This window comes from Jaculus jaculus, chromosome 2 (genome assembly GCF_020740685.1).
Source record: "Jaculus jaculus isolate mJacJac1 chromosome 2, mJacJac1.mat.Y.cur, whole genome shotgun sequence".
NCBI classification, from domain to species: domain Eukaryota; kingdom Metazoa; phylum Chordata; class Mammalia; order Rodentia; family Dipodidae; genus Jaculus; species Jaculus jaculus.
In genome coordinates this window covers 172,903,972-172,929,096 of record NC_059103.1, presented here as the reverse complement: position 1 = coordinate 172,929,096, position 25,125 = coordinate 172,903,972, and the positions used below count along the sequence as shown (strand labels likewise).

Genomic DNA, 25,125 nt, shown 5'->3' with positions numbered 1-25,125 from the left:
ACTTGAGAGGGCCTGGGGAGATGGCTTAATGGTTAAAGGCTCTTGCTTGCAAAACCTACTGGCACAGATTCAATTCCTCAGCCACCTATGTAAAGCCAGACACCAAAAGGTGGTGCATGGGTCAAGCATTCATTGTAGGAGCAAAGGGCCCTGGTGCACCCATACACACATATCACACACATTATATATATATATATTTTAAAAATATTTTATTTTTATTTATTTGACAGAGAAACAGGGAGGGAGGGAGAGAGAGAAGAAATGGGCGTGCCTGGGCCTCCAGCCACTGCAAACCTACTCCATATGCATGCACCCCCTTCTGCATCTGGCTAACATGGGTCCTGGGGAATTGAACGTGAGTCCTTTGACTTTGTGGGCAAACACCTTAACCATTAGGTCATCCCTCCAGCCCCCCAAAATATATTTTAAGTTCATGACCAAAAAAAAAAAAACAAAACAAAAAAAAAACCCAACAACAAAACAGAAACAAAAGGATTCTCACTTGATTCTAATGCTTTTATTGAATCTTGGAAGGCCAACAGTTGGGGTTCTTGGAAGGCCATAGCAGTCTCTATCACATTCTAATTTCTTTCTCTCGTTTTATTTTTTATTTTTTGAGGTAGGGTCTTGCTTTAGGCCAGGCTGACCTGGAATTCACATTGTATTCTCAGGGTGGCCTCGAACTCAAGGTGATTCTCCTACCTCTACCTTCTAAGTGCTGGGATTAAAAGCGTGCGCCACCATGCCCAGCCATATTTTGATTTCTTTTTTTAAAAATTTTTTTGTTTAGTTTTATTTATTTATTTGAGAGCAGCAGAGAGAGAAAGAGACAGATAGAGAGAGAGAATGGGTGCGTCAGGGCCTCTAGCCACTGCAAACTAACTCCAGATGTCTGTGCCACCATGCACATCTGGCTTACATGGGTTCTAGAGAATAGAACCTGTGTTCTTAGGCTTGGCTAGCAAGCGCCTTAACCACTAAGCCAGTTCTCCAGCCCTACAAAGTCTTTTGTAAGTCTCACCAGCCAAAATAGGACAAGGGAACAGGTCCTTGGAGAGACAGACAATTGAGGAGCCATATCTGCCTGTACGTTATGTCAGCTTAGGGAACCTGGGCTAAGATGGTGGACTCTAGTCCACAAGACACTCAGACTCTCCACACCCTGCACCCCACACGGAAGCTCTGGGATGGTTTGAACTTGCTCACTCGGTTCTGTATCCATTCTTTCAAAAGGACACTAACTACATTTATTGATAGTGAACATGTAGATGTGCCGGGCTCTCTAAGGAACAGGGAGAGAGATGTCTGTTACCCTCATTTCACAGATCCAGCCTTGGCACCCTGAGAAGCCAGGGGTTTGCTTGGAGATCATGGGGCTATGGAAAGAAGCAGCCTCGGAGTTCTGATTCACAGCTGGCTGCTCTCCAAATTTCAAGTTCTTCAAGGACACAGCAGATCAACTAATAAAACTAAACCAAATGTCATCCCTATTATTCTTACTAGAAAAGGAACACAAATTCTTGGAGAAGCAATACAGTTAAATCATTCTATATATCTTATGATATTAATTTTGCTTTTGGATAATTGGTTGAAAGTGGAATTCCTTAGTCTAAAGGTATACACAATTTTGAGGCTCTAAAAATGTGTCTGGCAGACTGACATCTCAAAAGAGTACCAAGTTACCTTCCAAAAGCATATGTTATTCATTATGTGAGCCTCTATCCAAAAGAATTAAGGAGGTGCTGTTTTACACCTCTGGGTGTTTTGTGCCTACCCAGTGTTCCTTTTGTGAACTTCTACAACAGCAGCAGGTGGCGAAAATGAAGCTCTAATCATAATTTGCTTCACAAAGACTCAGTAGGAAATCAAAAGAGCTGTAAGAAAGGTGAGGGAGAAATTAAAATTTAGCTTACTTTTGTTATATGAATGGCTCATTGCGAAATTTCACACAGCGGCATGCTACATACTTGAGAATAGCTCACAGGGCTGGTAAAATGGTTCAGTGGATCAAGCACTGACCTCCCGAGCATGAATACCCAAGTTCAGATCCCCAGACCCCACACAAAAAAAGCCAGATGCAGTAGGTGTTGTGTCTGTAATCCAAGCATGCTTGCAGTGAAAAGCGAGGCTGAAATAGGCAAATCTCATGGGCCAGCTAGGTTGGTAAAGAAAGAGAAACCCTGCCTAAAACAAGGTGGCAGGTGAGAGGACTGCCATCTTCAGTTGTCCTTGAACCTCTACTTGCACGCTGTGATACATGGGTGCCTGTATTCCCACACATGAACACGCACACACACATGTATACACAGAGCAAAACCTGAATACTTCCCAGGCCATGCGTTACTTTGGTCTTTCTTTCTTTCTTTTTTTTTTAATTTATTTTTTTTTATTAACATTTTCCATGATTATAAAATATATCCCATGATAATTCCCTCCCTCCCCACCCCCACACTTTCCCATTTGAAATTCCATTCTCCATCATATTACCTCCCCATTGCAATAATTGTAATTACATATGTACAATATCAACCTATTAAGTATCCTCCTCCCTTCCTTTCTCTAGGTCTGTCTTTCTTGAATGAATTGAGATACTCTGCAAACTATCTCACTAGTATCCTCTTTGCTGATATACTTAGCAATTATTATTTTTTAAATTTTATTTGCAAGAAGAGAGACAGAGAGAAGATAGAGAGAGAGAGAGAGAGAGAGAGAGAGAGAGAGAGAGAGAGAAATGGGCATGCCAGAGCCTCTAACCACTGCAAATGAACTCCAGACATATGCAACACTTTGTGCATCTGGCTTTACACGGGTACTGGGGATTGAACCCAGGTCGTTAGGCTTTGCTGTAACAGCTGAGCCATGTCTCCAGGCTCTGGCAATTATTTTTGTCAGGTGTGCTTTGCAACCTTTCACAGGCTGGTTCATAGGATGAGCACACTGCCAACTTTCCTAGATTGTAACAAGTTGCTTCCCTCCTACTAGCGATGTGGAAAAGATGTCTCATCGTGAGTATTTGGTGAAAGTTAAGATTCTTTTCCCCTGAGAATCTGATGCAGCTGTGAGAGAGTGTGAATTGGTCAAGAGTCTCCAGAGAACCAGAACCAACAGGTGTGTGTGTGTGTGTGTGTGTGTGTGTGTGTGTGTGTGTGTGTATAGTAGATACAGTTGCCCCTCAGTCTCTATGGAGATTGATTTAGAGACTCCCATAGTTACCAAAATTCCAGGATACTGAACTCCTTTATATAAAATGGCATGTGTTAGGCTGGAGAGATGGCTTAGCGGTTAAGCGCTTGCCTGTGAAGCCTAAGGACCCTGGTTTGAGGCTCGAGTCCCCAGGACCCACGTTAGCCAGATGTACAAGGGGTGCATGCGTCTGGAGTTCGTTTGCAGTGGCTGGAGGCCCTGGTGCGCCCATTCTTTCTCTCTATCTGCCTCTGTCTCTGTCTGTCACTCTCAAATAAATAAATAAAAATGATGAACAAAAAATGTAATAAAATGGCATGTGCTTATAAACTGTACACATCCTTCTATATACTTGGTCACCTCTACATTATTTATAATAGCTAATATAATGTAAATGACATGCAAATAGTTGTTATACTGTGTTATTTAAGGACTGATGCTGCTAAAATGTCTATACATGTGCAAAACAGACAAATTTTCTTGCAGTATTTTTCCCTGGGGTTGCTGAGTTCAACAATTCTGAGCTCATGGTTATGAAAGAATGACTGTGGTTATACACAGAGACAGTTAATATATGTTTTATAGATCTTTATATATTTTTAAATGGCTGGAAAAAAAACTCAAAAGAAGGGTGATACTTCATAATACATGAAAATGACATGAAATTCAAACGTTAGTGACTGTAAATTGACTAGAACACAGGTGCACTGATTTATTTGTTTTCCCATGGCTGCCTTTGTGCTATAGCTTCAGAGCAGAGATGTTTTGACAGGGACTATGTGGTCTGCAATGCCCAAAATATCTATCTGGTCTTTGCAGGAGAAGTCGGTCACATCTGGTTCCATACCAAGTGGAGGAAAACAAATCCAAAGAGGTGGCATTTGGCTTAGTCCATTCGGGAACCTGATAGCCGGTGAGGGATGAGACCGAGCCTTTAAGTCAAATCAAATTCCTGGATTAGACCTGGCCTTCACCACTTCAAGCCCTTCTTCCTTCTGAGAAAGTGGAACCCCCAAGAGAGGGAAGCGTTCTGTGGGAGAAGAGAAGGGCCAATGCTTGCAAAGCTATTAGCAGAAGGGTGGGCGGGTGTGGACCAGAGACAGCCAGGGACAGGGAGTCTGTGAATGGAGGGCTGGTATTTTCAATTATCTTCAGGCCCAAATGCGTTCCATAAAAAGGGCATAAAGGAGTGGAAGGGTTTTCCCTTTGTCCTCTGATATTCTCAGGCTATAATCTCAACCACTTCATGGGGAGTCATCTACCCTAATGACTGAGAGCCGAGCTACACGTTCTCAGCATGTCAAGACTATATCATTTCCGTGGAAAAATTATCTTAAGCTGCCAGCCATGAAATGCTTAAAGAGTAGTTCTTTGTATAACTTTGTAAAGTGCTCCTGAGAGATTCTTCCTGTTGATTTTGTAGCTGATGAAAAAAAAAAAAAAACAAAAAACCAGAGAATGTGGGATTTGGCTTGGTTGTAGGTAGGAAAATTCCAGAGGGTATGTAGTCCTTGGGGTAAGTTGCCATTTTGAAATGTTCCAACTTCTGTCCATTCGAACTCCTAGTTTTCTTCTGCATATTCCAGTTGCCTAGTGTATTTCAGCAATTGAACATATCACTACACACTGGAAATCCACAAACACTGGGGCCATCCAATGCTGGCCAGAAAGTAGAGTAACAGGGAATAATGGTCACTTTGGAAGACAGAGGCAGCTTCTTGAAGGTTAGATTCACTCTTACTCTATGACCTATGTAGCAGTCAGGTTTGCATTGCTGGCAGAAATCACCTGACCAAGGGAAGCTTTTGTGGAAAAAAAAAAAAAAAAGGTTTATTTTGGCTTACAGACTCAAAGGGAAGCTCCATAATGGCAGGGGCAAATGATGGCATGAGCAGAGGGTGGACATCACCTCCTGGCCAACATCAGGTGGACAACAGCACCAGGAGAGTATGCCAAACATTGGCATGGGGAAACTGGTTGTAACATTCATAAGCCCGCCCCCAACAATACACCGCCTCCAGCAGGCATTAATTTCTAAATCGCCATCAGCTGGGAACCTAGCAGCCAGAACACTTAAGTTTATGGGGGACACCTAAGTCAAACCACCACCACCTAGCAATCACATTCCTTGGTGTGTTTCCAGATTCCTGGAACTCTTATGCACACTAAAAAGCCTACACGTGTTTATAGCAGCTTTATTTATAACTGAAAATCATGCAAATAACCAAATGAAGGTGACTGCATTCACTGAGGAACATTTGCACAAGGAAGTATTCAGCCATAGGAAAGTGGGATATCAAGCCATGTAAAGATATGGAGGAAACTTCAGTGCATATTGGAAGTGAAAGTAGCTGTGTGTATAATCTGGTCTATAATCCCAGCACTTGGGGAGTTGAGGTAGGAGTGAGTTCAAGGACAGTCTGGGCTATAGCATGGGTTCCAGGTTGGCCTGGGATAAAGTAAGATCCTGCTTCAAAAAAAACAAAACAAAACAAAAAAAGTAGACCGCATATTGTATGAGTTCAACTCTGAGGCACTTTAGAAAAGGTTAATCAGTAGAGTAAAGAGAGAAGAGACTCTAGGGGAGAAGATATAGTTGAGTGAAGACAGTGTGTTTAGGACAGATGGTGGTGGTGGATATAGACCCTGATACAACTGGCAAAGCATAGGGAATGACACCCAGAGGGAGTTCTAATGTAAATCATAGGCTTTAGATAAAGCCACTTATCAATATTGACTCATCAGTTATAACACATGTATCATGCTGATACAAGACTTATTTTTTAAAATTATTTTTATTTATTTGAGAGCGATAGACAGAGAGAGAAAGAAAGAAGAAGACAGACAGAGAGAGAGAGAGAGAGAATGGGTGTGCCAGGGCCTCCAGCCACTGCAAACAAACTGCAGATGTGTGCGCCCCCTTGTGCATCTGGCTTAGGTGGGTCCTGGGGAATCAAGCCTCAAACCAGGGTCCTCAGGCTTCACAGGCAAGCGCTGAACTGCTAAGCCATCTCTCCAGCCCAAGACTTATTTTTATATTTTTTTATTTATTGCATGCAGAGAGAGACACATATACAGAAAGAGGAAGAGAGAGAATGGACATGCCAGGACCTCTAGCCACTGCAAACGGATGCCAGATGCATGTGCTACCTTGTGCATCTGGCATTACATGGGTCCTGGGGAATCAAACCTGGGTCCTTTGGCTTTGCAAGCAGGTTCTTTAACTGCTGAGCCATCTCTCCCGCCCACTGATGCAAGATTGTAATGCTACAGGAAACTATGTAATCCAGATTGGGATATATAGGAGAACTCTGGCACCTGTTTCATTTTTTGTCAAACCAAAATTGCTATAAAATAAATATTAATTAAAAACCAACAAGCAAGCAAAGAAACAGATAGGAAGACTTGGAAGGTAGCCTTGATCTGTGAGCCCCCCCCCTTTTATATTTGGATTTTCTTTTTTTTTTCTCAATTTTTATTAACATTTTCCATGATTATAAAAAATATCCCATGGTAATACCCTCCCTCCCCCCCACTTTCCCCTTTGAAATTCCATTCTCCATCATATCCCCTCCCCATCTCAGTCTCTCTTTTATTTTGATGTCATGATCTTTTCCTCCTCTTATGATGGTCTTGTGTAGGTAGAGTCAGGCACTGTGAGGTCATGGATATCCAGGCCATTTTATGTCTGGAGGGAGCACGTTGTAAGGGGTCCTACCCTTCCTTTGGCTCTTACATTCTTTCCACTACCTCTTCTTCTGCATTAGACCCTGAGCCTTTCAAGGTGTGATCAAGATGTACTCAGTACTCCGGTCACTTCTTTCCAGCACCATGATACCTTCTGAGTCGTCCCAAGGTCACTGCCATCTGAAAAGAGAAGGTTCTCTACCCAAAGTGAGAGTAGCATTAATATAAGGGTATGAACATTAAGAGCTTACTGTGTCAGCCCTTTTATTAACATTCATTAATTTTGAGACTCTAGCTCCATCTATAAAATAACAGCAATTTACCCATTCTTATGTTGTCAAAAGGTATAATCATTTAGAATGTTTATTGTGATTATTGCCCTTGTTCTTCTGAAATATCTGTGGCATTATCCATGGATGGAATGAGAGGATGCATGGAGGGTGCTGATACCAAGAAGAGCATTGGGACTGGGAGGGCAGGTCACAGCAATAGTTTAAGGTTTTAAGGATGAAGACATGCATTATAAGTAGTGAGCCAGCCAAGAGTTACTGAATGCCGCTGTGTGCCAGGCCCCGGGCCCCTCTCATCAAGAACTAATAGTCTGGTGACTTTGGGCATGAGATTAATGTAGACAGTTTTGGTTTTGATTTCAGCTTTGATGCCTACTGGCTTGAGATGTTGAGGGATTTTCATAGTAAAACAACACAGCTCACGCCCACCGCTGGTAGCTCTAAGGGCGGAATGAAGGCACAGAGTCATCACACTTAACACCCAAGTCAGAAATACGCATTTCCTTTCCCTTCCTGTGAAATGAGAGGGAGGTTAAGGCACTGTACTCCCTTTTTCTTTTTCCTTTCTTTCTTTCTTTCTTTCTTTCTTTCTTTCTTTCTTTCTTTCTTTCTTTCTTTCTTTCTTTCTTTCTTTCTTTCTGTCTTTCTGTCTGTCTTTCTTTCTGTCTGTCTTTCTGTCTTTCTTTTTTTGCTTTGTTTTGTTTTTCGAGGTGGCGTCTCACTCTAGACCTGGCTGACCTGAAATTCACTCTGTAGTCTCAGGGTGGCCTCGAACTCACAGCAATCCTCCTACCTCTGCCTCCTGAGTGCTAGGATTAAAGGCGTGCGCCACCACGCTCGGCTGTACTCCCTTTTTCTAACTTAGCCATTAGCAGCAGCTCAAGGCATGATGTAAGGGAAGTGTGGTGTTGAGGCAGCTGTGTAGGGAGGCTAAATGCTCCTTTACCTCCGTCCGTTCTGGGAAGGACAACGCACCTCTTCTTGGAACAGTATCACAGAAGTTATTGCTGCTGAGGTAGAAAAGGGATATCTCTGTGGGTAGTTATGCATATCATTATTATTATTATTGATGTTCTCCAAATAGAGGCAGGAAAGACAAATTAGGAGGCAGAACCCATGAATTCAGAGAACTGTAGAGCTCTGTGACATGTGCTATGTATCACACACACATACACACACGCACACACACAATGCACACCAACAACTTCAGCTCACTTGTAAGTAGACAGCTGGCAGCCCTCTGGAACATTTCTTGCTTGGGAACGAAGCACCTTTCTCCTGGAGGCAGTGGTCATGTTCTTTCTCTCCCCTTCTCCCGCTCCGAGAGGGGAGGAGGCTGCTGAGCCGAGTCTGGAGAAAGAATCTCTAAGTAATGGGCAGCATCAATGGACACAAGAGGCCACTCAGAAGGCTGAGAAGCCACATCTGAGTTAGCACTCAGGAGCTTACAAGACACATGTCGTCAAGAGGCAAGTGACAGGGGACATGGCTTCTCTCTTTAGAGAACTGATCCTTTACTGAGTTATAGTTTTCTATAGTGTTGTCTGCTCTTACGGAGGCAGACAGAGACAAGAATTACTTGAATATTTTGTATCTTTTTTAAAAAAATTATTTTTATTTATTTGACAGTGAAAGAGAGAGAGAGAGAGAGAGTGAATGGGCATGCATGCTGGGGCCTCCAGCCACTGTGCAGCTGGCTAATGTGGGTCGTGGGGAATCGAACCTGGGTCCTTTGTCATTGCAGGCAAAGGCCTTAACCGCTAAGCCATCCCTCCAGCCCACATTTTGTATCCTTGGTAAAACTTGAATGCCTGCTTTTTTGTTGTTGTTTTTTGTTTTGTCTTGTAAAGAAATCAATAACAGGGCTGAAGAGATGGCTCAGTGGTTATGGTGCTTGACTGCAAAGTCTAAGTCTCAAGTTCGATTCCTCAGTGCCCACGTAAAGCCAGATGCACAAAGTGGTGTGTGTATCTGGAGTTTGTTTGCAGTGGCTAGAGGCTCTGGCTTACCCATTCTTCCTCTCTGTCTTTCTCTGTCTCTCTCTGCTTACAAATAAAATAAAATATTTAAAAAAAAAATCAACAACAGATTTTCTGAATAACCTAAAGCCCTGATGATTAATTAGTTAAATTATTATTTTACCTAAAATAGAAATATTTAGGTACTGCTCTGTCTCTGAATTGGGTGCTTAAAAACCCTTTATTCCATCAGTTTTTCTCCCCAAGGGACCTCTGTTTGTTATGATCCTTAGATGTCTTAGGAGGACTAATCTATAAGCTGCTCAAATCTTCTCACAGGCAGGCAGGAATAAATCTTAAGTAAATGTAAAAATAGTATCATAGCCCTGAGCAGGCAGAAAGTCTCCAAACCATAAATATAATTGAATTCTTCACCCCTTGATCCCCAACCTTTTATTTAAATCACAGAGACATTTGGTCTTAGAGTTGAGAGGATCTCCTGCCATGGATTTTTCTCCTCTTTTCAAAGGCTGATCTTGGGTATTAAGCAGAGGAGACTTGTTTTAAATGATAGGAAAAAGAATGTTTATTCTCAACTCTTTTGTTCAGCTAGTCATTGAAATAACACACACACACACGCACGCACGCACGCACACACCAGTGTATGGTGCTCTGGGAAAGAGTATAGAGCTGCATTCCATTTTCTGGAGGCTGACCTGAGTTTGAATCTCAGTTATTAGCTATGTGATCTCAGTTTCTCCAGCTGAAAAGCAGGAAGAATACACAGTGCCTATCAGATAAGGCTGCTGTGAGAAGTACGTTACACAAAGTGAATAAAAAGGACTTAGCCCCTGAAAAATGCTCAGTGAAAAATCTTTGATCTGGAGTGATGGCTTAGCAGCTAAGGTGCTTGCCAGTGGAGCCTAAGGACCCAAGTTCAATTCTCCAGTACCCACATAAGCCAGATGTACAAGGTGGTGTATACATCTGGAGTTTGTTTGTAGTGGCTGGAGGCCTGGTTTCTCCATTCTTTCTCTCTCTTTTTTTTCTCTCTCTCCCTCTTTCTCTCTCTAATAAATAAATAAAATATTTAAAAATATTTTTAAAAACCTTCTTTGTTATTAGGCCTATTACCATGTGCCATGATAAATCCTCTCTATCTGCTCTAATGTCATAGTTACATGTCCCATTTGAGTATGTGAATGGAAATTAGTTAAAATAAAACAAAACCAAAACCTCAGTTTCTCAGTTACATTAGCCCGGCTTCAAAAGCTCAGTCCTATGTGTGACCAGTGGCCACTGTGCTGGGCGGTGATGATATAGAGCCTCTCTATATCTCTATATCTCTTTCTCTCCCAGAAAGCTTGTTGCCATGGAGTTTACTCAATGGCATTGTAATATCACATAGCATGATCTCTGTAATTAAAAGTATACATTGTAAAAAAATAAAAAAATGAAGTATACATTGTGACGTGAATTAAGATAGATGTATAATGTAATTACATGGCTAGAAGATTAGATGTTTCTCTACCTGGTAGAACCAACTGGGCATGAACTGACTTGCTATGTCTCTTCTAGTTGGCAACAGTGGCTAAGTACACATGTGAGGAATGTTTATGAGCACATGGTTCTGGTAGACCAGCTTAAATGGAATGAGGAGGTTGAACACTGTAAGATAAAGCCTGATATAGTCTTTTTATTTTCTAGGAGGATCTTAAAGACCTGAGAGGATTATACATGCTTGGCATAACATTGGGAAACATATACCCAACAACAAATTATTATAGGATAATTAGCAGTCAACTATGACATTAAAAATATCCATTATAGCAGTGGAGAGATTGCTTAGTGGTTAAGGCACTTGCCTGCAAAGCCAAAATACCCAGGTTCAAAACCCTAGGGCCCATGTAAGTCAGATGTGCAAGGTGGCACCTGCATCTGGAGTTTGTCTGCAGTGTCTGCATGCCCATTCTCTCCTCCTCATCTCTCTCTCCCTCTCTCTGCCTCTTTCCATCAAATAAATAAATAAAAATATTTTAAAAGTATCCGTTGTAAGATAAATTAAGACAAAAGTAAAAAATTAATAGTACCATTACATATTGATGGGGTACCTGGAGTTATTTTGGTGGCAATTATTTGGAGAATGGATGATATAACTTCAAAGTCTCTATCCCAGTGTTTGCCATGATACAGGTTCAACAAACGTTTGTGAACTTTGTGAATTCCTAGAGATAGTTGGCTGAGACATAAAATATAGCAGTGTCCTCCACAAAGAATGGCAACCAATTAGTGATGGGATCAATTTAGTGGGTCATGATCAACATTTAAAAAGTGAAATGGAGCCGGGCGTGGTGGTGTATGTCTTTAATTCCAGACATGGGAGGCAGAGGTAGGAGGATCACTGTGAGTTTGAGGACACCCTAAGGCTACATAGTGAATTCCAGGTCAGCCTGGAGCAGAGTGAGACCCTACCTTGAAACACCAAATTAAAAAAAAAAAAATGGCATGGACTGAAATAGAATTGAAAGTAACCATAGTACATCACATGTATTAAGGAACAATAAAGCATTGTAAAATGTTTGCTTCAGAATATGTGTGTGTGTGCATGTGTGTATGTGTATGTGTGCCTGAGCAGACAGAGTTGTAATAAGCACTATGAACATAAATTCTGTGAACATGGACTATTGTGAAAATTGTTTAAAAGCCAGTGGTATAGAGAAAATTCAAGTATGATAGGCCAGTGGAACCCTGTGCAGGTGATGAAGATAATATAGTAATAACTGTAACCTGAGTGTTTGCCATGAACCAGTGGTTTTTATTTTATTTTATTGGTTTTTCAAGGTAGGGTCTCACTTTAGCTCTGGCTGACCTGGAATTCTGTATGGAGTCTTAGGGTGGCCTCGAACTCATGGTGATCTTCCTACCTCTGCCTCCTGAGTGCTGGGATTAAAGGTGTGCACCACCATGCCCGGTGGTTTTTAAAAAATTTTTTTTGGTTTATTTTTATTTAATTTTTTGAGTGTGACAGAGAGAGAGAAAGAGAGAGAGAGAGAGAGAGCACGCCAGAGCCTCCAGCCTCTGCAATTGAACTCCAGACGTGTGCGCCCCCTTGTGCATCTGGCTAATGTGGGTCCTGGGGAAACAAGCCTCAAACCGGGGTCCTTCAGCTTCATAGGCAAGTGCTTAACTGCTAAGCCATCTCTCCAGCCCCCGGTTTTTATTTTTTAATTTTTAAAAATTTTTATTCTTTTGGTTTTTCGAGGTAGGGTCTCACTCTAGCCCAGGCTGACCTGGAATTCACTGTGTAGTCACAGGGTGGCCTCGAACTCATGGCGATCCTCCTACCTCTGCCTCCTGAGTGCTGCGATTAAGGATGTGAGCCACCACGCCCGGCCATTTTTATTTTTTAATACAAGCCCAATTTTATTTAGAAAATGCTATGTGTAATGCAGTTATGCAATAGAGAAGACAGTGTAAGTATTTTATAATTGCATTCTCATGACATCTAGTAAGGTGGGACACGTTAGTCCAGTCTTGGTGTGAGCCCTGTACGTATAGGTGAAGGGAAGGTAGTGTTCTCAAGGTCACACCACTGGTAGCAGTTGAGCTGAGCTCTGAACTGACTTTCTGTCTCCAGAGTTAATGGACTAGAATTGCCAATTTGTGCTTTAAGACCCCTTTGAATAAGACAGCTCTTAGCCTCTTGATCATAGGTCAATGACCCTGACTTCTATGAATAGCCAAGGGAAGCAAAAGGTGATGAAAACTATCTGGTTCCCTTTAGTTGAGCGCCGGTCTGATGGCAGCAGAGCCTTACAGTAGGAATCCCTGACTTTAACATATAGACAGGATTGAGTCGGATGTGGAGCAATCACTGACCTTTCTAAACCTTTCTCTCTCTTCCATTCTCTTCATTCATTTTTAGAGCTGTTATGTTTTAGAGCGAGGGGAAAGTTCTCTCAAATCGCCTACAGTGTGCTGACACTTTTCAAAGTATTTCTGATGTACTGATACGATGAATCCTTACAAAATGAGCCCACTAGCTCCTGTTAGCATTGCCTCTTTGCTAGTGTTCCAATGAAACCTCAAAAGGGCCAGTGAGTTGCCCAGGCCCACATAAGCTCTGCTTTGGCAGTGTTGGACTTTGACCCGTGAAGAACTGGTCCATAATTAACTTCAACCACGAGACTAAAGAGTCTCCCTGTAGCTTAAAAAAAAAGTCCTTAACTTTTCTTGCTTTAAATCTTTGGACATCTTTCTGTTTTCATTTTGCAGCGTCAGGGATCAAACCCAGGGCCTTGTGCATGCTAGGCAAGCAAGCTACCACTGAACTACGTCACCAGCCATATGTGGAACTCTGAGTCCCTTTGGGTTGCTTCTGGAAATGCTTTTGAACTTGTAAAAATGGCCACTCAATATCATTAGGCCATCACTTCCTTTCCTGCAAAGTCCATTCGTGCAGTGAGGAATAGTCCCTTTCTCAGTATTCCTGCAGAAGTTACACTAGTATTTTTCTCAGCCCAGAGGAGCAGGTTCTCAAATGTTCTCTTTCTGAGCCCATTTTTAAAAAATTACTTATTTATTTATTTATTTGAGAGCGACAGACACAGAGAGAAAGACAGATAGAGGGAGAGAGAGAAAATGGGCGCGCCAGGGCTTCCAGCCTCTGCAAACGAACTCCAGACACGTGCGACCCCTTGTGCATCTGGCTAACGTGGGACCTGGGGAACCGAGCCTCGAACCGGGGTCCTTAGGCTTCACAGGCAAGCGCTTAACTGCTAAGTCATCTCTCCAGCCCTCTGAGCCCATTTTGATGTGTCCTCAAATTCCCTACTGAGGATTATTGATTCTTACTGGTTTCTCTTCTGGTCTTTTACTTAATCAATATCTACTCTTCTTAAATTCTGTATCTTCCAGTCTTTTAAACTGGAATTCAATTTACTGTTTCTTAATTTTTGTTGAGGCAAGGTCTGACTCTAATGTAATCTGACTTGGAACTTACTCTATAGTCCTTGCTGGCCTCAAGTTTTAGCACCCTGAAAGCTGGGATCATATGCATGAACCTTGCTTTTTAATTTTTTTTTTTTTTAGAGAGAGAGAGAGAATTGGCATGCCAGGGCCTCAGCCACTGAAATAAAACTCTAGATGCTTGGGCCACCTAGTGAGCATGTGAAGCATTGCACTTGCCTCACCTTTGTGTGTCTGGATTACATGGGATATGGAGAAATGTTGCAGTCAGGTTCACATTGCCGGCAGAGATCACCCAACCAAGAGCAGCTTGTGGAGGGGGGTGGGGGAAAGGGGTTATTTGGGCTTAGAGACTCAAGGGGAAGCTCCATGATGGCAGGGAAAACAATGGCATGAGCAGAGGGTGGACATCACCTCCTGGCCAACATCAAGTAGACAACAGGACCAGGAGAGTGTGCCAAACACTGGCAAGGGGAAACTGGCAATAATATCCATAAGCCTGCCCCCAACAATACACTGCCTCCAGGAGGCTTTAATTCCCAACTCTCCAACAGCTGAGAACCTAGCATTCATTAACACCTAAGTTCATGGGGGACACCTGAATCAGACCACGACATTCTGCCCCTGGCCCCCATAAACTGATAACCATAGATGATTTAAAATACAATGTATTCAGTCAAACTTTATAAGTACCCATAGTTTTTATCAATCCCAATGATGTTCAAATATCCCCATAGTCCAAGACCTTTTAAGTGAGCCATATGTAGCAGATAGCTTCAGGTTCGCTGAGATCAACTTTTAAACCAGGCACAGTTATGGAGGAAGTGATATTTATTGAAGCTTGCAGATCCAGTGGAAGTTCCATAATGGCAGAAGAAGCTGGCCTGCTTTCACAGGTCCAAGCAGAGAGAGAAAAGCCACAAGCACAAGTCATAAGCCAAAAGCACCCTTCAGGACCTCCAGGAGGAACTGAAGCACTTTGCATATCTTAGATTGGAATGTCAAACCCCCCACTATGCCTTAAGATCCACCCAGTGACACCTCCTCCAGCCAGGAGACTATAGATCCAAACTACAAACTAATAAAGCACTGAATATATTGGGGACCATCTATTTAAACTACCACATTCTGGCCCTGGCCCCCAATAAATTTAAAACTATCACACATTGTAAATTGTATTTAGTCCAATTTTAAAGATTCCCATAGTTTTTACCAACTTAGATAGTTTTTAGCCAGGTGTGGTGGCACATACCTTTAATCCCAACACCCGGGAGGCAGAGGAGGGGGATCGCTGTGAGTTTGAGGCTACCCTAAGACTACATAGTTAATTCAGGTCAGCCTGGACTGGAGTGAGACTCTACCTCAAAACAAACAAACAAACAAAAGATACTTTCTAAGGTCTCAAGCCTCATGTGAGATTTAAGATTGTCTTTTAGCTGTGAGTCTTGGAAAATTAAACAAGTTATATACTTTTAACATATAAAGTCACAGAATAAGCAATTAAAAAATCTTATTTACAGAAAGAAAGCGGGGAGGGAGAGAGAGAGAGAGAGAGAAAGAATGGGCATGCCAGGGCCTCCACCCACTGCAGATGAAATCCAGACATGTGTGCCCCCTTGTGTATCTGGCTAATGTGGGTCCTGGGGAATCAAACCCTGGTCCTTTGGCATTGTAGGCAAATGCCTTAACCGCTAAGCCATCTCTCCAGCCCCAGAATAAGCATTTTTAACTAGTTTATGGCATAGCAAAGAGAGACTAGAAAAATGTAAATTCAGCAACCATCAAGCAAACATGAAACTTTTGTAGTTTAAGTCCAGTGACTGGCAGTCTTTGGATTTTTTCAATTTTGCCCCTTCAGCTGGGCTGAGTAGCCAGGGAAAAGTTTTATCCCAAGCCAACAGCCTCCATGGTAGCCCTTGTCTACGTAAACCAGGATCCACTTACCAAAGGCTCTTTTAGCCCATCAGGATCATCATGTCCTGTCTCATTTTGTATCTCAGCAGTGGCTCCTGGAACTGTGTGTGTACTTTTTGACTCACTTTATGCATTTTTTAATGTTTTTAAAACTAATACCAGGTATGTAGGACACAGCCATATTTTTAATTTAGGGACAAAAATCATAGCCTTGAAAAGCAGTTTTTTTTTTTTTTTTTCAAGGTAGGGTCTCACTCTAGCCCAGGCTGACCTGGAATTCACTATGGAGTCTCAGGGTGGCCTTGAACTCACGACAGTTCTCCTACCTCTGCCTCCCGAGTGCTGGGATTAAAGATGTATGCCACCACACCGGCTTTGTTTTTTTTTTTTTTTGGTTTTAAGAGTTTGTATTTTTATTATAGCTTTTTTAAAAGCATTTTTTTATTGTTTCAATGTTTAAAACAGTTGGGCCATCTTTTTTAAGATTGTTAATATGTTGACAATAGTAGTTTTAGTAACCTAACACTAATCTCAGTGTTTGTAATTTTAACTTGTTTGAGGTTTTGTTTTAACTCAAAATCTTAAGTCTTTTAGTTTAATATCTTTAGCCAAGCACATCGGTCTGTTACAAATTTAACCTTGATTAAACTTTCTGGGTCTAGGCAGCAGAACATAGCCAGCCCTAATGTCAGTAGCCCAGCTCCAACAAAGTTCTCTGTAGTCTTTCCTTCCCCTTAGAAAGCTCATAAGCCAAGCTTGAAGTTTAATATTATTTGTACTTAGCACTTTCAAACTCTCATCAGAATAGTCTATAATACTTGGGTTACTACTCCAGAAGGCATCTTTAGTTGTAAGCACCAAGGCCATTCCCATTGTTTCTAAACCAAAAGTTTTAAAAGACCAAAATCTACATATTTAGGTTTATCTTACCCCACTTTTGGTACCAATTTCTGTAGTAGACAGCTTTGGGTTCACTGAGATGAACTCCTAAACCAGGCACAGTTATGGAGGAAGGGATATTTATTGAAGCTTACAGATCCAGGATAAGTTCCATAATGGCATAAGAAGCTGGCCTGCCTTCACAGGTCCAAGCAGAGAGAGAAAGCCACAAGCCACAAGTCATAAGCCACAAGCACCCTTCAGGACCTCCAGGAGGAACTCAAGCACTTTGCATATCTTTAGATTGGAATGTCAAACCCCCCACTATGCCTTAAGATCCACCCAATGACACCTCCTCCAGTCAGGTGGCTATAGATCCAAATTATAAACTAATAAGACACTGAATATATTGGGAGCTATCTATTTAAACTATCATACCATAATACCAAAAACTCCCCTCCAAATCCATAATGGCACAGAATAAATATTCACATTGCAAAAGATGGCACTGGGCATAGCAAAGAAATAGTTAACTAACACAAGATTTAAACAGGGCAAACATCAAACTCTGTAGCTCCAAAGTCCAACAACTCTAGTCAATGAAAAGTGTCCAAGTCTGATGATTCTAACCACTGACAAGTCTCTAGAGTTCCAATTCCATCCCTCCAGCTAGGTTACTCACAGTCCTGCAAAACTTCATCCAGGGCTGGCAGCTTTCCTTAGCATCCATCTTGTGGTCCCGGCATCTCCACTGGGTCTCCACTGCAGCCCATGGTCCCCCCTCATGGCTCTATTGGGACTCCATGCAGGCAATCCTTAGCAGACCTGCTTTACACTGTCCATGGATGTTTTCAAAACACATGGCCATGTTGCAAACTCAATGACCCTCTTTTTCCTGTGTTTCGTATACTCCATAATACCAGGTGGGGTGTCAATTTGTTAATCTAGGGGGGAATAATGCAGACTTTGAAGAATAGGACACTTCCTGAGCATTCAGACACCTTCAGAAAAACTCTGCATTCTTCCTGTCATTCCAATGCAGGTCAGCTGGCCCAATCTCAATGGTTGTAATCTCTCAATTGCAGCTGAATGGGCAGCAGTTTCTGCCCAAAGATTTCCTTTTTTTCTTTGCCATATCCCTGTGCTCACACCAGTCTGTTTGTATGTAATACAACCCTGCACAAATTCTCAGGACATGGGTATAACAGCAAGCCTCTCACACAAACTGCTTCTAGCCCAGTCCAGACAAAGCTCTTCCTCACCCTCATAAGCCAAACCTCACAGACCTTAGTTCTTACTGCATTCAGGTCTTTCAACTCTGACCAGAATGGTTCATCAAGCTGTACTTACAGCACTGCAAATTGTCTCTTAGGCCAAGATTTCAAATCCTTCCACATTTATTGTGTAAAGCAGTTCCAGAAGTTCAGGGCCATACAATCAGGTGTCTAGCAGCATTCCCACTCCTTTAGAACCAACTTTACTGTGGCAGTCAGGTTTGCATTGCTGGCAGAAATCACCCAACTAACAGAAGCTTGTGGGGGGAAAAGGGTTTATTTTGGCTTACAGACTCAAGGGGAAGCTCCATAATGGCAGGAAAAATGATGGCATGAACAGAGGGTAGACATAACCTCCTGGCCAACATCAGGTGGACAACAGGAATAGGAGAGTGTCCCAAACACTGGCAAGAGGAAACTGACTATAATACCCCTAATGTAAGCCTGCTCCTAACAATATGCTGCCTCTAGGAGGCTTTAATTCTCTAATCTCCATCAGCTGGGAACCTAGTAATCATACCACTTTATGGGGGACACCTGAATCGAACCATGCTCAGAGTCGAACATGGGTCCTCAGGCCTCACAGACAAGCACCTTAACTGTGAAGCCATCTCTCCAGCCCAAGCATTGCCTTTTTGCTAAATTATTTTAAACTAATATATGTAGTAATTTTCCATAGTTGTAGCATGCTTTTAAAATGAAAGCTATAAATGGCTGCAAGTAAGGGAAAATATGTAGAAATTACAAGTGTAGGTGCTCAGAGAGTCTGGTAACATTCTAATTTCAGTCCTCTAGGCAAATTAGAGTCTGACCAAATGTTTGAGTTGCCTTTCTTCCCAGTTATAAATTCAACAGGAGTCTCGGGGCTTGGCTACCAGATGTCCTCTTTCTGGCATGGCCTTTACTTCAGGTAGGGACTAGGAAACAGTGAAAATGAGCAGTTATGTAATTGTCTCTCTCTAACTCTTCCACCTGACTCCAGGCTGATTTAATATACCATCTGTAGCGTTTAAAAAGTCACTATCTGTTTGGAGAGGGAGAGCAGCTGCTTGCTGGCCTCGGGACAGCTTACCTCTGACACTTTACGTTCCAGGCCATTTCTTAATGGGTCTCATCTCTGTTCGCTTTGCAAACTCCAAATCCACAGCTCTTCTCTTCTCGGTACTTTGTTCACATCTAGGTTTTCAACCTGTGACCACCTATTGTTTCATCGAGAATACAGACATGCGTTGTTGGGTTCAGGGCAAGACAGCTGTCAGCTCTAGCTGATCAACTTGAGAAAGCTAAATAAAGGGCTGGAGAGATGGCTTAGCGGTTAAGCGCTTGCCTGTGAAACCTAAGGACCCTGGTTCAAGGCTCGGTTCCCCAGGTCCCACGTTAGCCAGATGCACAAGGGGGCGCACGCGTCTGGAGTTCGCTTGCAGAGGCTGGAAGCCCTGGCGCGCCCATTCTCTCTCTCTCCCTCTATCTGTCTTTCTCTCTGTGTCTGTCACTCTCAAATAAATAAATAAAAAATTTAAAAAAAAATTTAAAAAAAAGCTAAAGAAAGAACATCAAAAAGCCAAAACCACCCCAAACCCTCAAGCTTCAGACACATTTGCTTTCCTTTTAAAAGTTCCCAAAGCATAAATTGTATTGAGATATTTTAAAATAAGAGCGGGCAAAGAGCACACATGGGCCATAGACTGACCAGGAAATACATTCAAGTGTCCTTCATTGTGGAGGGCAAAAATCTCCTAAGAATAAGTGGGTGTGACCAGTCTGACTCCCTTGGGTGAGGTGATGTTCTATTTTCCCTTACTACGTGGAGGAGACCAAGGTGAAGAAAAATCTAGGACTATGTGTACAGGAGGGGCGCACACATGGGACGGTGTGGTTGGACTCAGTGTGGTCGGCTCCATACCGTGTTCCCCTTGACACTTTGCACCTCGCCTACTATATCAGAATCCATCCTCCATGTGTAAGGATGAGGGGGCCGGAGGCGTCTTCCTTGGCACTGTGCTGTTACATGGGTTTGTATGCTTTGGGTGTATAGGTGCTTAAAGTTCCTTTTTTTCTTCTGGCTGTTTCTTTGGATTTTCCCTGACTCATGATTTACTCTCTTTCCTGTGGACTTCACTTACTCCTTCATTGCTCCAAGGACTCTGGAAGTTGCTTTCTGCTTTCATTGGCTGAAAATCTCAGCAAGCGTCCGGGAGACCCTGCAAGTCAGGATCTACCATGACCTCCCTCCAGCTCTCTCTGGCTCTTTACCATTAGAAACACCAAAGCATTGTTCACTGATAAACTGAGTGTAGACTCAGCCCTGCTTCCCAACATAGCCACCTCCCCTTGAGCTCATGTGACAGCTGCCAGTCCTTTGGCTGCTCTGGAAGACATCTAGTTCCTACCCCTCCTGAACTGTGCAGTCCCGGGTTGTCTGAGTGGTCCCCTCCAATTTGCAAGCATTTCCTTCATCAGGCATCAGGTGAGGCTAGACCTCCTCCCCTTTCTCAGGGAATAAAGTACTTCTCCAAATAAGTTCTTCTCGCAAATTTTCTTAGTTGCTTTTCTCTTGCCTCTGATTAGTATTGTTATAGGTGAGGGGCTCTAAGTAGATCTTGTATACTAACTTTGTAATTCTGCCTTGGTGTGTATATGTGTATTCATGTGTGGTAGGCATGTATGTACACATATTATATGCGTGTGTGTGCCCATGCATATGGAGCCAGAGGTCAACATCAGTAATCCTCCTTAATCAGTCTCCATCCTTCTTTGAAACAATGTCTTTCACGGAACCTAGAACTCATCAATTCAGCTAGACCAGCTGGCCAGTATGCCCCAGCAATTCCCTTTCTTTGCTGCCTTGCCTCAGTGCTGGGGTTACAGCCACACACCACCACGCTTGGGCTCAGGGGATCCAAACTTAGGTCCTCATGCTTTTGTGGTGAACACTTTTTCTGCTAAGTCGTTCCTAGCCCCATGGGTTCTATTGTTTCTAAACTAAGGCAGAAAAGCTTCATATTTTGGCATCTTGTTATGCAAATCATGAGTAAACCAGACATTTTGTGGATGTATATTCTTTTCCAAGGCCAGCCTTTGTAAGGACACAATTTGCTCTCCAGGAATTTTAATAGGGAATTCCTTCCCAGGCGAAAGCCTGTTTTAAATACCTTAGGTTCTGCCCTGACTGATGGTGTGAGCTGGAATCCACTCTCACCATAGACAGCCATTTCACTTTGTTTTTATTAGAAAGCAGAAAAATTTTGTCTCGGATCAAAATTTCAAGGGTAATGAATTGGGTGCCAACAGTCAAGACATTTCCTCCAGAGTGCTGCCTTCTGTGGTTCGACTTGCATGCTGATCCAGCTTCCCTTTGGGTTTCTAGAACATGCCAAGTGGGTGCTTTCTGAACTCACAGATCAGCTGGACTGCAACTTTCAGAAAGCAGTTCTTTTTTTGATTTTTTTCTTTGAGCTCCATGTGCTTTTGGCCAAGGGTCTGCAATCCCTGTAACCAGTTGGCTTTTGAAAGAGCTCCATACTCTATAGGTCAAGGGCCAATTACAATCCAGTAGCTCTAGGTCTTCCAAGTCCCCACGGTGGTTTTGCCTTTGACCTTTTCGTTAGGACTGCACAGTGCAGTAAATGCCAAGCCACTGAGGTTTCTCCTCTCCACCAAGATTACACTGTTCTAGCATGCTGACTGCTTCACCCCTTCTACCTTTGCCCCTTCTGGAATCTTCTCAGATATCTTTGCTGAGTTAAGGGGCTGGAGAGATACTAAGGACTCATGTTTGACTCTCCAGATCCCACGTAAACCAGACATACAAACGTGAGGCAAATGCAAGGTCCCACATACCCACTAGGTGGTAAAAGTATCTAGAGTTTGAATGCAGGGGCTGAGGCCCTGGTGTGCCGATTCTCTCTCTCTCTTCCTCTTGCTTGCTCTGTCTAAAGGAATTTTTATAGAAAGGTAAACTCTGAAATGAACCAGCATCATGACTTTGTATGAAAGGAAAATAAGAAAACTGCTTTTGGTAGTAATTTTCTATTTCCTTTATTGTTTATTGGTTGTTAGGAAGCAATGATCCTTGGTAATATGAAAAAATAGAGACATTTGGGGCTGGGAAGAAGACTCAGCGGTTAAGGCACTTGCCTGTGAAGCCGCTGACCTGGGTTTGACTTTCCAGTACTCACATAAAGCCAAATGCACAAAGTGACACGTGCATCTGGAGTTTTTTGTTTTTGTTTTTTTGCAGTGGCTCGACACCTTGGCATGCCCATTTTCTCTTTCTCTGTCTCTTTTCTCTCTGTCTTTCTCTGCATTCAAATAAATAAATAAAAATGTTTAAAAAAAAAACAGAGACATTGGTATTATCTAAGTATTATGAAGACTGCAGAGCTAAGGAATGGAGACAAATGAGTTGCCACCTATTCAATCAATCAATAAAATGATGGTGATGATTAGGTATTCATTCAGATATCCCTATTGCCCTCACCCCATCCAACAAGAGCCATTCTTCAGGTTTGAGTTGAGACACTAGGAGATGCCAGGGGTGAGATGACTAGATTAGCCTTTGTCCAGTGGTACCTTAATGGGACCAAAACAATGCTGGGAAGGTACACCCTTAACTATCTTTTAAACTCTGTCAGAATCACAGCAGTCCCCAAGAGCCAAGGCATTCCGGTGGAACACAAGAGCCTCGATATAGGAAACTTCCTACCTGGCCCAGTAGTATGATGTGCAACTGGAACGTGCTGTTTTTATTTTATTTTATTTTTTGAGTTTGTCTTCTGTGATAAGACCATTATTATCTTTGTCACATATGGTTCTGGAAGCTTTGTGACATGTGGTTCACAGGAGGCATAGTCAATGCATCTGTTCCCACAACTGTCCAGAGGGAGTTTCTTTTGGTTGTAACACCCGTCTTGGAAGGAACCTGGGATGAATGCCTCTAGCAGATGACCGACCTGTCATCAAACTACACCCGGCTTCACAGTGTGAGGCAGGCCGTGTGACCGTGTGACGGGTCATAGTGGCAGGACCCACTTGTCCACGTGATCTCGTCTCAAAGCTAGAAACTCTGCAAACCAGATTTCTATTTTCAAAGGGACAGAAGGAATCAGTCACACTTCTGTTCACCCATGGAGTCTTCCTAGAGTGTGTCACTAACTCCCTCATTCTGGCCTGTGTGGCCTCATTCTCCTCAAGACAGTAAGTAGTTGGAGGCTGGCTCCATTTTTTTTAAAGTTGTATTGAAGGCATTGCATTTTTAAATTTTTTTGTTCATTTTTATTTATTTATTTGAGTGTGACAGATAAAGAGGCAGAGAGAGAGAATGGGCGCGCCAGGGCCTCCAGCCTCTGCAAACGAACTCCAGACGCGTGCGCCCCCTTGTGCATCTGGCTAACGTGGGACCTGGGGAACCGAGCCTCGAACCGGGGTCCTTAGGCTTCACAGGGAAGTGCTTAGCCACTAGGCCATCTCTCCAGCCTCTCCATTTTTTTCCAGTCACCGGTTCCCTCTCTCTGGGCTAAGGAAAAGCCCACTACTATAGAACTTCTTAAAACCTTAGGCTGTGCATGTGATCATGGGACATGAACAAACCTAACTTGACTTTCCTAGCATGTTGAAATAATATCACTGATAAGAACACAATGAACACTTACCCAGTGCTTACCATGGCTAGACTTTATGTAAATGCATTGAATTCTCATGGCCTTCCTTTTTTATTTATTTTATTTATTTTTTATTTTTTAATCATTTTATTTATTTATTTGAGAGTGACAGAGAGAGAAAGAGGCAGAGAGAGAGAGAGAGAGAGAATGGGCGCACCAGGGCCTCCAGCCACTGCAAACAAACTCCAGACGCATGTGCCCCCTTGTGCATCTGGCTAACATGGGTCCTGGGGAATCGAACCTCGAACCAGGGTCTTTAGGCTTCACAGGCAAGCACTTAACCACTAAGCCATCTCCCTAGCCCCTCTTTTTTAATTAATTAATTAATTTTTTTGTTTTTTTGAGATAAGGTCTCACTCTAGCCCAGGTTGACCTGGAATTCACTATGTAGTCTTAGGGTGGTCTTGAACTAACAGCAATCCTCCTACCTCTGCCTCTCGAGTGCTAGGATTAAAGGTGTGTGCCACCACACCAGGCTTATGGCCTGATTATTCTACTGTAGTCACCTTTGCTGGAACAAGACACACAACTTAAAGCAGCTGATGGGAGCGAAGGGTTGATTTTGGCTTATAGTCTCAAGGGGATATCATGATAGCAGGGAAGGGCATGGCACGAGCAGAGGCTGGACATCACATTTTGGGACAGTAGGTGGAAGGTAGCAGCAAAGGTCAGCTGAGATCTGCAAGGGAGAGCTGGCTATGTAACACCCTAAAACCTGCCCCCAACAGCACACCTCCTCCAGCAAGGATCCGCCTCCCAAGTTGTTATCAGCTGGGGCCAAGCATTCGAAACACATGAATTTATCAGGGACATCTGATTCAAACCACCACATTCTGTCACTGCCCCCCACCCCTACAGACTCTCAATATGTAGGGTTCTACATCCCTGTGTAATAGGCAGGAGTATGGCCAGAGATGTTGATGTACTGGCCAGAGCCCATCTGGCACGCAATGATTTCAGAATCTTTGTTTCCAGTCACTGTTACCTGGGCTCCGCCATGTACAATTCCAGTGAAATTGTGAATGTTCTAGATATAAACTTCTTTCCTTGAAGTCATGTGATTTCCTTCTGAAGACAGACCATGATAACACATGCTCTGCCAATAGTTACCATATTCTTGCTGTTTGTTTGTTTGAGACAAGGTCTCATTCTATAGTCCAGGCTAGCCTCTCCTCCTGTCTTAGCCACCCAGATACTGGGATCACAGGCTGTATCCAGGTGCTTATATTTAATTCCTATTGCTGTATGACCAATTACTATGAATTATGGCCCTGGCTTATGAAGCACAAACATATGGTCTCATAGTTTGCCA

At 42.8% G+C, this 25,125-nt stretch overlaps 1 protein-coding gene and 1 pseudogene across 1 annotated transcript in view; one reads left to right on the top strand and one right to left on the bottom strand.

The window, feature by feature from the left end:
- Ncald (neurocalcin delta) overlaps positions 1 to 25,125 on the top strand; it is a 538,037-nt gene that overhangs the window by 120,613 nt on the left and 392,299 nt on the right. The gene's annotated exons all lie outside the window — the stretch shown is intronic.
- Positions 1 to 25,125, bottom strand: part of LOC101603810 — a 78,659-nt pseudogene that overhangs the window by 7,068 nt on the left and 46,466 nt on the right.